Source organism: Aulostomus chinensis, chromosome 9 (assembly GCF_037954235.1).
Source record: "Aulostomus chinensis isolate RoL2024-O1b breed Wild chromosome 9, RoL_Achi_v1.0, whole genome shotgun sequence".
NCBI classification, from domain to species: domain Eukaryota; kingdom Metazoa; phylum Chordata; class Actinopteri; order Syngnathiformes; family Aulostomidae; genus Aulostomus; species Aulostomus chinensis.
The window spans coordinates 24,922,691-24,933,292 of record NC_141328.1 but is presented as its reverse complement, the minus strand read 5'-3'; the positions used below and the strand labels follow the sequence as shown (position 1 = coordinate 24,933,292).

At 43.4% G+C, this 10,602-nt stretch overlaps 1 protein-coding gene across 2 annotated transcripts in view; it reads left to right on the top strand.

Annotated features, from left to right (window-relative positions):
- The first annotated feature begins 3,751 nt into the window (after window positions 1-3,751).
- cntn3a.1 (contactin 3a, tandem duplicate 1) overlaps window positions 3,752-10,602 on the top strand; it is an 86,328-nt gene continuing 79,477 nt past the window's right edge. Inside the window, exon 1 of one of the 2 annotated variants that reach the window (XM_086214497.1) lies at window positions 3,752-4,261. The gene's annotated coding sequence lies outside the window, so the exon portion shown is untranslated. The remainder of the gene's footprint in view (window positions 4,262-10,602) is intronic. The other variant, XM_086214496.1, reaches the window with a different exon arrangement.

Here is a 10,602-nt window from a genome sequence, read left to right as displayed (position 1 = left end):
ACCACTATCAGCCTGAAACTGCTCCACAGCAATCCCTCGCAGCTGCACATTGCTCACTCAATGAGTGGGTGGAATTTTAGACTTCCTGAAAACAATAACGTGGTTACCTGTCAAACCAAAGGCTGCAAGTCGAGGAGCACCACAGGGATGTGTGCTTTTCCTTTCCCCTAGTGTGCATTCTATGTCCAGACGTGTCTGTCATGTTTCTTATGTTTATGAGCAATACTTGTATTGAGCTTAAGTAAGGGGGAAAAAAAGTTTGGGCTGAGGAGAGACGTGGGCTGCATACTTTCTATCCATGACCTTGTGAAGAGAAGCAAATTATATCTGATGTATCATTGGATTAATTCTTGGTTATGTCAGCAAATAGTGACAATGTCCAAATATTATAACACATGTGTGATTCTACTGATGTTCCAAAAGCTATTATAGGTGCAGGTATTCTATTTATTCAAACGCCTAAACCAATATGAGCAATCATTTCATAATTTCATGTAGGTAAATATGGCCAGTTCAACATCTGTAATGTCATTACAAGAAGAATTAAACGAGGGACGAATGCTGATGTCCACTGCAGCATGTACAATCATTCTTGAACCAGTCGTGAAGGTCAGTAATGGAAAGTATCCTCATATCAGACAACGAGTTTAGCTCCATATCCTCCAGTGTGTGTGTGTGTGTGTGTGTGTGTGTGTGTGTGCTTGTGTGTCTGAGCAGGTGATTGAGCTGTTAATCGTCCTTCATTTGATTGCCCTAACTCAGTCGATGCACACCCAGACAACCATCTGTGCCCAAGACTTTGCTCAAATAAGCCGGTCTAGTATGAATCCATCCTTCATGTCAGTTGATTGGTTATATCCTCCAATCGCCAGTTGGTGCAGGTAGTTAAAATAAATTCAGTTCTTAATTCTTATGGCAAACATGAGATGTAGTCGCACAATACCAGATATCGAAGTCTATCTCTGCCTATCGATGTCTGGCAATTTCTGAATGCGGATAGTAGCTTAAACCGCTGAGACGAGTGGATCAGTCTGTTCTGACTGAAAGGTTTCCGTGAGACATTTTTATTCCGATTGGGCTAACAATCTGTTTACTGTTCACATTTACAAAGCTTCTGCTCGTCACAGCCGTGGATTTACCATGGAAAGCCACTCATTGGTGCACAAAGCCGAAAAAAAAGCCTGGATTCCAGGTACGAAGGGCACAGTAGAAGGGAAGCTCCACGGGCGACACAGAACAGATGTACCTGAGCCTTCCACCTTCCAGTATAACCCTTTGTTAACTTGAATGGGGCCAAGATGATTTAATCTCACAGCTTTTCCAGGCTTTCAAACTGTTATCAGACCAAACAGACAAGTTATGATAAATGAGTCATTTGATAGCAAAGCTCAAAAGGAAAAAGAAACAAAAAAAAACCCCACCTTTTTACAGCTGTGTTTTTCAAGTCTTTAAGGAAAATGTCCTTTTGGTCCACCCACATACTGGCTTCAGTGGCTGGCACTCTTCCTGTATTCAGGTCTTATTTTCCATCCACGGTCTCCACTCCATTTTGAAGTTCCCCCCAAAATCTTTTAGATGGGTTCAACAATACATTTATTTGACTTCTGTAAACATTTCCAACCACTTTTAGCAAAAACCCAGGAGACTGTTCTCCTCAGTCTGCGAACGAAGCATTTAGAGGCAGATGTGTGAGTATGGGAGCGATGCAGCCTCACCAACAAACACTTTTGATTATGTTAAGGTTGCTGCTGTCAATTAGTCAGACTAGAATTTGGCAGATGCAAACTAGTGATGATGTGGAGAGGGATTTTTTTTTTTGATGAGGAATCAGAAGCAGATATAAAAAGGACCTTGACATGCAACTGAAAAAAAAAAGCAACAGTTTTACCCAGAGATCAACAATACAGAACAAAATACCTGGGAAAATAAAAGTGTTGTGTTTACGCTTTTGTTGAGTGTGTAGTCGTGAAAGCAAATTGCGATTAAGGGTGCTGTTTTATTTAAGACCAGGGTTTCATATCCATCGAGAAGAGACTGTGGCGGTGTGACACCTGCAGAAAATACCTCCCTTGCTCTCTGAGACGTGGCCCTGAAAACGCTCGTCTTTCAGGCTCCTGGCAGCAGTGACAAGATGCTCATTTTAGCATCTCGTTTACTGCCGCAGGGACAAATGTAATTCGTGTATTTAAAATGACATTTTCCAAAAACAACAATGAAAAGCTCATTGTCACGTAGACACATGCGGTAGTATTCCCCAAGGAGAGCAAAGGGAAATAAGTAAAACTGCACTATGTAAAATTCAGTTCGTTTTTCTGTGGCAGAAAGAATCAGAGTGAAATGATAAGAGAATTTCCCTCCAGTCTAGAGCATTAAAGAATTAATGAAATACTCTCGCCCAGCAGCAGATATTTGTGTTTAGGGTGGCTATAATATTAAGTGTTCCTTGGAGCTTTGATGTGCCATTATTAGCAGTGTGCATGGGTGGCTAACGAATACTAAATGTTCATTCGGTAGGTTAATCCAAACATTCTTTTTTCTTTTTCCCTTCCAAAGGCTCAGCGGGGCCTTCATTAATTTCTTCTGTAATTATCACTCTAACACTGGCTCAAACAGAAGTAGATTCTCTTAAATCCCACTCAACATTAGGAGTGGATTATGGGCCAGAGGCATGGTGCATATAACAAGTTCTGACTGCTGAAATGTTATGAGCTGCCAGTCTGCTGAGTTTGGTGCAGTAGCAGTAATGATGGTTGCAAACTGAGAAACACGTTACTGTAGTTCAGGCACCAAATTTTTTCTTTTCTTTTCCTAATTCAGATTCAAACCTTGTGTTGAGTTTGTGGGAGGGGATAGGCAGAAATATTATCAAGATCGCACGTTGCTTGCGAAAGAGTTGTTGGCTTACTCATCGCTTCTCTGTGTGACAACCAGCGGAGCTTCAGACTTGCAGATTGATCCTGTTGCTATTAACACACGTGTAAGATGATTTAACATGTCAGTCACTGACACAAAAAGTCTCACATCAAACATATGCCAAGCTAGACAACGTCAGACTTTGGAGGCAGCAGGAGTGAAACCTGCGACAAGTATTTGGAGCAAATGTAAAAGTGCTATACTATGGGACTTTTCTTTTTTTTTTTTTTTGCTTAGCCCTCAATTCATTCTTACAGGCAAAAAGCAAAGCCAGATGGATATTAGTCCCTCCATGCTCTTGGCTCTGACAGTGTACCTCTTGTAACTGGCAATCACCCAGGCTTACAAACACTTAAAGGATACAAGAGGTGCACAGTAAATATGAGGGCAAAAAAGTACAACTGTGTTGTCCTAAAAGAATAAATTTAGCTGGGAGGAATGAGGCCCATTCTGGTCTGATTTTTGTTTAAAGAGAATATGCTTCGTGCATTTTCACACAATTTTTTTTATTACTTGCAATGAAAAAAATAACCTCAGGAGCAGGGATTCTTTTTGGGGGAGAAAAGGGGAAACAATCTTTTAGTGTAGTGAAAAAAAAAGTAGTTGTTAAGGTTTTGTGCATTGAAAGTGTCTCAAGACTTCAGGCAAACAAACAGGCATCCCCCCCCCCCCCCCAAGTCCCCACTGTATCCTCTCTCTTTTTTGCTGTAAATGTTTGAGTTTCCTTTTATCTAGACTCTTTAAAACAGATCAGGACAGTCTGCCTTCCTGCTTTCTAGTGGCTGGTTTCAAAACAAAACAACAAAAAAAGCCCCTTCATTCATAATGTACAGTGTGTTTGAGGGATGGTGGTGTGAAGCTGCAGTATTCTTGAGAAACACACAACTACTGAGACGCTCCTGATGTCCCGCGTGCCACCGCCGCCGCCGCCGCGCGCGCAGTCACCCACAGTCCTCATCCTCTGCAAGAGCTGGACGTCGACGTCAGAGGTACCGCGGACACTTCCACAGCCTAAAATGTAAAAGTCCACATATTGCAGACCAGCTAAGAAGCACCCACAGCGGGGTCGGTGCGTGGAAGCGGGCGAGGGAGGGGGGTTGCGAACAGGACTGTTGGATAGCGGACCGCCTGGCTGCCGTAGCGGCGCGGAGCGATGGAAGCGGCGGTGTAGAGAGCGAGCGGCACCGTCGGAGTTTCTCCGAGAGCGACATCTGCGCTGGAAGGAACCAACTTCACCGCCGCCGTCGACGGAGAGCAGCGGGGCTGCTGAGGGGCTGAGGATGCGCGGTGTAACATGGATATCCGAGAAGGGATAAACATCCACACACACCACAGGGGACCAACTCAGGTAAATAATTACTCACATTTGCTTTTCTCTCTTTGCCTTCATTGCTCTTAACCCATTCTTTGCTCTTTATTAGTCAGTTCCCGTCATTATGAATTTTTATCCAGCAGAGACAAAATAAAACTTCCACTTCTTCTGTCTTCGAAGGAAATCCCCCCCCCCTTAAAAAATTATGTTTTACACAAAGCTTGTTTTTTTCCCTCCCATTTTGTATTGTCCAGCAGTGCAAAGGCTGATCAGAACGTGCAGCGTGTAGTGAAACATGTCATGGCATTCTGTGCCTCGTCAATTACAGACACACCAGCAGCCCAGTAATCTGGATTTATCAGTTTATAGGTCAGTCGTACATTTTCAACACGAGATGTAATAATATTATCGATGTCCTGTAATTGCCGTGGCATTTACTTACATCATTTTTTTTTTTTCCTGAGGGCTCAAGTCCAGCTATCAATCCCAGCTCATTGAAAGCTCTGACAGAAGTGATTGGTTGTCGGTGATCAACAGGGGATTGAGCTGAGTTCATCATCTCTTCCCGGCTGTGATTGCGCTGAGCTTTGCTTGATTGTCATTCAGATTCGGCCCAAAGTACTTCAGACTGTGACTCGGTTGGAAATTCTCCAGAAAATCAAGTGCATGTGTCTGAGATGAGTCCGTCTTGTTCAGAATGATCATTCTATTCAATAAATCAGGTGTTTTTTGGGTTTTTTTTTTTTGGATGATTGATCACACTTCCCTGAAACAACACATTACCTGTCTGCTTGTAGTGTTTCAATAGCACAAGTTTTAAGTCGATTGGTGCCATCTGGACGTTCTCTTGTCATGCCTGTTGGGTGCAGTCCCCTGCACACTAGCACGCCTTCGCCGTGCTGGTTGCTCCTCTCACCTTTTGTATCAACCTGGTTGGAAATCCAGAGCCACTCCACATCTCCTTGGGGGAGTGTGCTTGCAGATGGACCCCTTTCTGATGATGTCACAGTCTCAGAAAGAGGGTGGAACAAGAAGTTCATAGCACCTAACGGAGAGGAGCCTGGTCTGCATGCTGAGTGTAGAAACCGCTCTAATAAGGCTTGAATCGATGCAGGGCAATCACGTGCATTAGGGGCTGGCATTTTTCCAGCGTAGGCCTGCAGGTAGTAGGACGAACCTCATGCCTCCTGCAGGAATATCTATCAGTTTGCTTTCTCTTGCTTTTGAATAACAACGAAGCAGCAGCCCACCAAGGTTTCTAAATGTAGAGTTAGATACGAGGAAAACAGTACAGTTTGGGACAGTAAACCTGCAGAATGTGAATGTATTATTTAATTTGTCCAAAATATACAGATTTGTTATTGCAGCTTTACACAGGTTTATCAGCAGCAACACCAAACAGGGTCCATGTGGCTGGATGGGATCCTACTTTTTTTTTAATTCCTGTAGTAAAGAACATGTTTCTCTTTTTGAATTGCAAATTAGATACTTAAAGCTGCTGTGTAGAACATTGCGTCATAGACTCTGCAACAACCTGCAATGACTTGTTACACTTTACATACATTGGATATTCTAAATGCATTAAATTTGCATTCCGTTAGCGGTGCGTTCTGTTTGTGGTATGTTCCGTTAGCAGCACACTCAGTTAGCGGTGCGCTTCATGAGCGGTGCGCTTCATTAGTGGTGCGTTCCATTAGCGGTACGCTCTGTTAGCGGCACATAGAAGGTTTTTTATTCTGCTGCATTGGCTCAGATTCCTGTGTTTTACGAGCTGTTTCTATGGAGACTCTATGTTTAATTGCCGCGAGGACCACGTCATCGCACAATGAGATTTAAAAAAAAAAAAAAAAAAACCTGCAGCAAAACATTATTAGCAAATGACTCACTACACTCACAGAATTTTAATTGATTTAGTTTGATAACATTTAGAAAGTTCAGAAGAGTTATTCATCCATATTTGAGCTAGCTGAGGGAGCTGAAGGAGATGGCTAAAAATAGATAGAGCTCGTCCGTGCGTGATGCTCTGATTGAAGAGCATGAGTCCACAGACGCAAACTCCATATACAATAAGAAGTAGAGAGATTTTCCTGGTGGCGATGAGCTCAACTATTAACAGTTACATTATATAAGTTAGACCCGAGCAGTGCTTTGGTCTCTTGGCTTGCGCTTGGCGTTTTCCCACCAGTATCTTTTAGCAACTTATTTGTGGGAGACGATGGATGTGGAGAGGAGCAATGGGTGAGCTCGACCCGTTGATCACTAGATACCCCAATCCTGAAGTGCAATTTGCTTAATGTGAGTTGAGGTGTTGCGTCATTTTCTTATATATGTCTTTGCAATTGGGCGCTGCAGTTTCAACCGTCTTAGTTACCAGTTACTGGCGGTAGCAGCATTGTCGTTCGCTAGCGTTTCCGTACATCTGAGGTCAGATGAAGAAACTGTTTTTACAAAGCAGACAGGCAATAATTGGCCTTTTCCATCATTTTGTGAGGAACAGTTACTTGATTTGATGCTACAACAGGTGTGAGTCTGAGAATCAGCAGGGCAGAGGGAGAATAGTCAGTTACCTCGCTGAGAAGTAGAAGTTGCAGCCAGTCACCTGCAGCTCTTCAACTAACAGCACAGTGGCCGCTCCTTCTTCAGGGCTCAACAACGAGCACTGCCCCCTTGCCACTGTGAGCGTCCTGCCTTCTCTACACCGGCTGGCGCGGCTCGCCCTATGTGACCAAGTTGCCAGTCTTTTTTTACCTGTTCATATCCGTTAAAACTAACCGTAACCGCGAGTGTTCATTTCTGTTGCAGCTGGTCACTTCTGTGTTTTGATTAATGTTTTAATTGGAAGTTGATGATGTAAACTTGGGGTGGAAGACGGTGTGAAGCCCTGTGGTGACACCGGCGTCACTCTCCTGACCTGCATTTATATAAAGTAGTAGGATCGTTAAAATAAAAAGTGTTTTTTTTTTATGTATATGCTTTGGGCTTACTGAATCAAATTTAAAGAAAAAGTTTTCTTTATGTTTTTTCTCTCCCTCTGAGCCAGAAATCTCTCCAGTAGCACTTAGACACCTAACTTTTCAGCTTTATTCTTATTTTTTGATATTCTGAAGGTTTCACAGAGGAGGTTGAAGGTTTTTACAGAGGTGTTCAATATATAACTCATATCCTGATATATATATAAAAAACACCTAGACTTGGGAACCTTTTACATTCATTTTTCATGTCTTCAAAGTTATCTTCTGGAAATGTAATATGTGCAAATAGAATATGATAGTATGTCATTTGTACATAAAAAAAATCATAAAACATAAGAAAGGATAGAATAGACAGAATGATTCTGTGCTGTATGAGCTTGCCATCCATCGTGAGGGTCTTGACTCCAGTAGATGTGACTCAGCGCATCTTCCGTGTAGCTCTTGACGCTCAGCCTTGTACTTGTACAACATGTATTTGAACAACCAAAGGGAAAAATATCATTATTCATTTACATGTACATTATATTAGTAAGATTCTTGTCACTTTACTTTTGCTGTCACAGAGCCCTTTTCTTCCAGCAGACTGATTCTGAAAGAGACGCAGCAGATTTCAGAATGCAGCGCATAGTATGCCTAGCAAAAATAGCACAAATGTTGCAAAAATGGCATAAATGTTGCTAAAACAGAGTATACGTAAAAAAGATATTGGTTTGCCGGGGTGAGGCAGCACGGTGGTGCAGTGGTCAGCGCTGTCGTCTCACAGCAAGAAAGTTGAGGGTTCAAGTCCCGGCTCGGGCACGGTATCTTTCTGTGTGGAGTCTGCATGTTCTCCCTGTTTCTGCGTGGGTTCTCTCCGGGTACTCCGGCTTCTTTCCACCGTCCAAAGACATGCAATTGGGGACAAGGCTGATTGGAGACTCTAAATTGACCGTAGGTAGGAACGTGAGTGTGAATGGTTGTCTGTCTATATGTGTTGGCCCTGCCATGGACCTGTCCAGGGTGTACTCTCGCCCGTAGCCGCTGGGATAGGCTCCAGCCCCCCGCGACTCTTAACAGGAATAAGCGGAAGACAATGGATGGATGGATGGTTTGCCGGGGTGGATAAAACACGTTTTATTCTGTGACACCATTAGCAGCAATATAAAGGTGACATACAGCGCCACTGCTCTTGGCTATCCACACAGAAGATGCGCTGACCCCCATCTACGCCGGACAAGACACTCCCCATGGATCGCTACCTCCTACAGCCACACCCCAATTAACCTGAATTGTGGCTTTCGTTCGTACCATATTTGACATGCAAGAATGCTGTTTTGCATCATTTACACACAGTTTGTTCCGTCTTCCCTCTGTTGTCACATGATAATACAGCAAAACATTCCGTATCAGGATCAGTGAAAGTGTTCATTCGCTGACGAAATTGGCAAGTGATTAAAAAAAATCTTCCTGTTGAACACTGTTCTCGAGCTTTTCATGTGGACGTATTTGTATCCAAGCGTTTCTTCAGCAAATAACACCACCGACAGCTTCTTCAGTCTGTTATTACGGCAAGGCTCATTCAACGATAACGACTTAAAAGACATTTGATGTAAAGCAGCTTTATGTGTTAATCTAAAAAGGAAAACACGGGCCAGAAACTCTTATTACAAGACAAACACATGCTTGCTGCAGGCGCCTAATTGGAGTGATTCTAATCTAGGTCATTGCGTCTCGGTTCTTTCCTATAAAATAAAGAAGTTGCATTCACTTATCAATTCCCTGACATCCAATTCTTACTTTATGATTTTTTTATAATGAGTTCAGTGCTTGAGACCTAACCATTTTAATCAATAATGCTCAAAAAATATTCTTTCCTACTGAATTTCCTGGCTCTACAATGGTGCATTGTCAACGATTACATATTCTTGGCAGGGCCGAACCTTTCAAGAAATTATGCCGCTCTCGTCACGGGGGAACTGGGGACGAGCACTGTCGTTGGAGCGCCCCTGTCTGGAGAAATGGAGGAAGCTGGCATGTGTTATGTCATGCCTGCGGCTTGTGTGCTTACATCAAAACACTATTAGTCTCTTTGTCTTGTGCCACTATTTGAGGTAGAATCTTGGCTAGGGAATACATTGGCACTTCCTTAACTCCCACGGTGCGCCATTTGTGGGGAAGAAGAAATAAGTTGGCTCACGAAAAAGCTTTCAGTTCAAGAAAGTTTTGAGCATATTGGTTGCAACAGAGATTCTTGAAGAGCAAGATTGGCAGGAAGAAGTGCAGGTTTATGTGGCTTTATTATCTCTGTGTAGTTTGAAAAAAGTACCCCTGAGTTCAGTGTTTACAGTCGATATCAGCAGAAGTGAGCGTCTTCTAAATAGCTTTGGAGGCGCGGGTTGTTTTCATTTTAAAATAGCGAAGGAGGCTTCAAACATGGTGTATGAGTTCACCTATTGGAGATAGAGCAAGAGCCAGTTAAGTGATGAGAAAGAAAACATTTAGACCCTCAAAATAACAGCTTTATTCCATCGTCGTCTTCCGCTTATTCCTTACTAGTAAGGATCGCGGGGGGGCTGGAGCCTATCCCAGCATCAACGGGCGAGAGGCGGGGTTCACCCTGGACAGGTCGCCAGTCCATCGCAGGGCCAACATACAGAGACGAACAACCAGTCACACTCACATTCATACCTACGGTTAATTTAGAGTATCCAATCAGCCAAGTCCCCAAATTGCATGTCTTTGGACGGTGGGAGGAAGCCGGAGTACACAGAGAGAACCCACACAGGCACGGGGAGAACATGCAAACTCCACACAGAAAGATCCCGCGCCCGAGCCGGGACTCGAACCCGGAACCTTCTTGCTGTGAGGCGACAGTGCTGACCACTGCACCACCGTGCAGCCTAACAACTTTATTGTAAAAAAAAAAACAAAAAAAAACTGAAAGAAGTAGCACAGAACAAACTTTAATTAGCTGTTAATTGCTTGTGCCTCTGTGTGTTTGATGTAGTGAAAAGTTAAAAAGCCACATAACGGTAAAATACAATCATCTGTTTAGGAATTGAAATCATTATCTCTGCCACTCTTCCACAGAGCTGCCTGGTAGATCATTGGTTCATGTGTGCGGTGAATTAAAGTATGCAAAATTAGGAGGAGGAAAATTCACATTTCTTACTAGTGCAACTCAAGTGCTAACAGGAAATGAATTTTAAATAACTGGAGGCACTCGTAATCGGAGAAGACCCTCATGCGGGGAAAACACTGATGGGGCGGGTGTCTGCAGATCAAGTGAAGTCACAGCTCAGGTGATTAAAGTTGCAGCATTGTATACCATCCCCCCCCCCCCCCCCCCCCAGTCTTGTCTCGTTTCTGCAGAGAGTGGGAGTCTGCTCTCATTCATGATTCAGAACTCGAGGGTGTGTGAGGGGA